The 4,539-nt window shown below is 48.8% G+C and overlaps 1 long non-coding RNA gene across 1 annotated transcript in view; it reads left to right on the forward strand.

Moving 5' to 3' along the window:
- Positions 1–2,751, forward strand: part of LOC110292150 — a 20,507-nt gene extending 17,756 nt beyond the window's left edge. The window contains exon 3 of the long non-coding RNA XR_002377674.1: positions 2,563–2,751. This is a non-coding gene — a long non-coding RNA (uncharacterized LOC110292150). The remainder of the gene's footprint in view (positions 1–2,562) is intronic.
- The last annotated feature ends 1,788 nt before the right edge of the window (positions 2,752–4,539 follow it).

Raw genomic sequence — 4,539 nt, forward strand, 5'->3', positions numbered from 1 at the left:
GCCTCCCTGCCTCCCTGCCTCCCTGCCTCCCTGCCTCCCTGCCTCCCTGCCTCCCTGCCTCCCTGCCTCCCTGCCTCCCTCCCTGCCCTGGGCCTGCATGTACCAGCTCACCCATGCCCTCACCTTTGCCCCAGGAGAGGAGGTCACAGCGCTGCTGGCCAGGTAAACTTCCTTTCCCCAGCAGCACATGGAGTTCTCATGCAAATGAGACATCCCCAGCTCCCAGGCCTGGCCAATGGTGTACACTTACTGCATAGCCTCTACCCACTCCCGTTAATTGCCTTTGTTCCCCACAATTAAATGAGCTGCTCAATGAAGCCTGCCTCCTGAAGCTCTGTTTCTCTCCATGCTTGTCTGAGGTCATGCCCATAGGGGAGGGGAAGCAGTGTGGGAACAACAACCTCTGACCTCCATGCTTACACACACACACACACACACACACACACACACACACACACACACCTGCATACATACGAACACACACAGTGTCTATTTAAGTGACACGAGCTAGGATTGCACAGCAAGGGGAGGTTTGGGGTGGAGGGGCAGCTCTCGGTCAGGGGTGTCCTTCTGCCAGCTACCTGAAGGAAGTGCCCTGGCAGAATCAGCAGTTATGAAGGCTTGAAGAACAAAGTAGGAAACGAAGGATTCCCAGTGTGGAGCCAGCGTGCAGGTGCCACACGGAGACTCCCTGAGCAATGGGTGCAGTGGCAAGCAGGAAGGGTTTCCAGAGAAATGCAAGCTGGCATGTATTAGACTCCATTTCCAGGGAAGTTTTATGTTTGTGGAAAATTTTGATGTGAAATACAGAGTTGTCTTTCACACCAAACCATCCACTTTCTCTTGCAAATGTACTCTCATATTTGTTTGTCTGTCTATCATCTATCTATCTATCTATTATATGTCTACCTATCTATCTACCTTTCTATCACCTATCACTATCTTTGACTTTTACACACACATAGGCACACAGACACACCAGATACACCACACACACACACACACACACACACACACACACACACACACACACACATATCCTATTTCAATGCCTTGGTGTGGCACATTACTCCCAGCAGGTTCTAATTGACTACAGCCCACAGTTTGTGCCGTACATGGGTTCTGCGCCTGTAGGACATGGGTCCCCCAAGCCACACTGCGAGACAGGAAGTTTCACTGCCCTACAGACTTCCTGTGTTCTATCATTTCTCCTCCAGCTCCCTGGCAACTGCTGACCCTTTAACTGGCACCATCATTTTTTGCTTTTTCTGGAATAACCAGTAGTTGGGATCAAAGAGGGATTGTGATGGTCTGAAGGGAAAGCAACACCTAGCCCATAGACTCAGGCCTTAGAAAGCTTCATCTGAGGCTGGTGCACTACTTGTGGAAGCTTAGGAGGTGCACCCTTGCTGGAGGAAGTATATCACCGAGGATGAGGGTTTAGAGCTGTGCCTCACATCCAGTTTGTGTGCTTGCTCTCTCTGTTTCATATCTGAAGCAAAAGATGTGATCTTCCAGCTTCCCCCTCTAGCCTCCATGCCAGCGCCTCTCTTGCTGCTACACTTCCCTACCGTGGTGGACTCTTAGCCATCACACACTGTAAGCTAAAATAAACTCTCTCCTCTAAGTTGCTCTGGTCGTGGTGTTTGGCCCCAGCAACAGGACAGTGACTGATGTGGGTCCCTGTTCAGATTGCCTTTGGTCACTTGTTATGAAAATGTTTTATAACTATCAGTCATGCTATCTGTTCCGTAGATAACAAGAGGAAGAAGGCAGAGATAATGGCTGGGAAGCTGGTGAGGAGGCAGCCTCCAGGAGCTCAGTATGCATGGACAGACTAGTAGAAGAAAATGCAAACACAGACATCCCATTTCTGGGAAGCTCTGAGAGCTGCCGGTAGACAGATTACAGGGAAATCATGACAGAATTGGGGGTCAGTGTGACATGAGGGTGAGCCAGGCCTGGAGAGAGCAGCAGATTAAAGTTTCCCTAAGTAAGGTCTCCCTAAGGTTTGCTTTGTTTTGGAGTATGCTTTTGTTTGTTTTTTTCAGAACAGAGACTCCCTATGTGACCCTGGCTGGCCTGGAACTCACTATGTAGATCAGGTTGGCTTTGAACTCACAGAGCTCTGCTTTCCTTTGCCTTCCAAGTGCTGAGATGAAAGGTGTGCACCTTGTGTGGTGGTGGCGGTTAGTGGTGTTCTTGTGTGTGTGCTGTTTATGTGAAACAGAGTCTTTTTTTTTCTTCCTTTCTGGTTTTTCGAGACAGGGTTTCTCTGTGTAGCCCTGGCTGTCCCGGAACTCACTATGTAGACCAGGCTGGCCTCGAACTCAGAAATCCACCTGCCTCTGCCTCCCAAGTGCTGGGATTAAAGGTGTGTTGCCACCACTGCCTGGCTAGACAGTCTTATATAACCCAAGCTATCTTGGAACTCAATGGCCAGAGATAACTTTCATCTCCTGATTCTCCAGCCTCTACCTCTCAAGTGTTGAGATTATAGATGTTCACCACTACATCTGGCTGTGGTTTTTAATTCACTTAAATTTTCTCATTGAATTGAAGACACCAGTCCAGAGAGGTTGCCGTTGTGCCCAGGACCACACAGCCAAGCTTCTTGTTGGATGGCAGGCCTTCAAGCCCTTCCCCCAGGAGCCTCATCAGCCTCTAGCTCCCTTCCTCTAATGCCTTGTTAAGTATTTTCTCCTCTTGGTGGTCATTTTTGTTGTACAATCAATAAACCACTCACAGAAATAAAAGATTTCCAGATCTATACACTGCTGACTCCCTGCCTGGAAACCTTGCCCTGTCCTCCTTCAAACCCTCCTGACTTCTCATCTCATCACACTGGGAAAATCGAAGCTATGGCCCTTGTTAACGTACCTTGACCCCTAAATTAGCTCAGTTTATTTTGGTCTCTCTAGATACCTCAAGCCAAAAATAGATGGTGGGGAGTGGAATGCTAGCTATGGATTCCTTAGAGCACAACAGGTAGACAGAAGGTGGGGAATCGGATTGACAGTCAGTATGGCCAGTCAGAACATGGCTCTAAAAGCTGCCACTCTGTTCAGCTCCCAGAAGCACTGGCCGGTCCCAGCTTGGGTCAAGAAGACTCCTCACCCCTGCCCACAGGAGGCCCTATAAAGAGCTTGGTGCCACCTGGTAGGAGCAGGGTAGGAGGAGCTCCATCATGGTAACCCTCCTTAGAGGTGGAATCTCCCCAAAGGTGGAGAGGCTAGACCCTCCAGGCAGAGTTCATCACCCTATCCCCTGAGATCCCACAACCCCAGCACAGCACTCCAGAGGTGGTCCACAGTTACTGTTTGAAGTATAAAGTCTCTCCTCCATGCTGGGCTCTTGTGTTGTATAGCTCCAAACTGATATACTCTCTCTTGGAGTAAGAGGGAGCATCATAATCGAGCTAACCTGGGCTTAGTGGGTTAGATCACATAAAGCTAATGACCTGGAGCCCACAGTGGAACTGACATCTCAAACCAACTCCCAAAATTATTGTCTGATTTCCAAACTAAGCTACTCACATGCCTGTAGTAAACACTCACATCCACACTCATATGCATGTGTGCACACGTGTGCACACACACGAACATGCATGTACAAACACACACACCAAAATAATTTTTATTTTTGAACAGAGTTTCTCTGTGTAATAACTCTGGTTGTCTAGGAACTCGCTCTTTAAACCAGGCTGGCCTTGAACTCACAAAGATCTGCCTGCCTCTGCCTCTCAAGTGCTGGGATTAATGGCATGCCCCATCACTGCCTAGCCATAATAATTTTGTAAAAAATTCATGGAACTTATCAGGCAAAGGAAACTCAAGGTGTTGCCAGCTCTATGCACTAGGCACTGAGGCTTTATGTGCGTGCACTAGGCATTGCAGCTCTATGTGCATGGTGGTTACCTAAGTACTAGGCGGCTGCTGAGTGGCAGGAGGAGGCTGTCTTTGGTGGAGCTGTGTGTCAGGCAGGGAGCTCTAGAGATACAGCTTGTGTGAGCTGCACCGTGCTGGGGTGGGCTCCAGTTGGCCATGCTTCTTTAAGTAAGCCCTCACTCCAGCTCCCATACAAACCCCAATGAACTCATAGCTTCAATAAGTCGGACTTGAGTGAAAGGGATTCTTTGTATCAGTGTTCTTTCCAGGTGAGCAGACCTTTGTTCACTTCTCTCCCAGGAAGTCACACAACAATCAATGTGGTACCCCATTGCTGTCCTCTCTCTCCTATATCAACAAAGCCCTATTTTTAGACATGGCTAGAGAAATGAAGTGTCCTGATCTACCTTGCAGCAGGGGTGACTACATAACCAAGTTGTGACTGGGGTATTGGTAAACAGGTGGCACCATACACACAACCTTCCCTTAGACTTTTCCCAGGAAGGGGCATGCCCTGCCCATCAAGAATGTGGGTGTGGCACACCAGAGGCATCCAGTAGAGAGCAGAGGGCCTTGGTACCCTAAAAACATCATATCAGCTTGGAGCTGCTTTCAGGGAACAATAAAGCCTTCTTTTCCTGCAGCCCAATAT

Source organism: Mus caroli, chromosome 4, assembly GCF_900094665.2.
Source record: "Mus caroli chromosome 4, CAROLI_EIJ_v1.1, whole genome shotgun sequence".
Taxonomy (NCBI): Eukaryota; Metazoa; Chordata; class Mammalia; order Rodentia; family Muridae; genus Mus; species Mus caroli.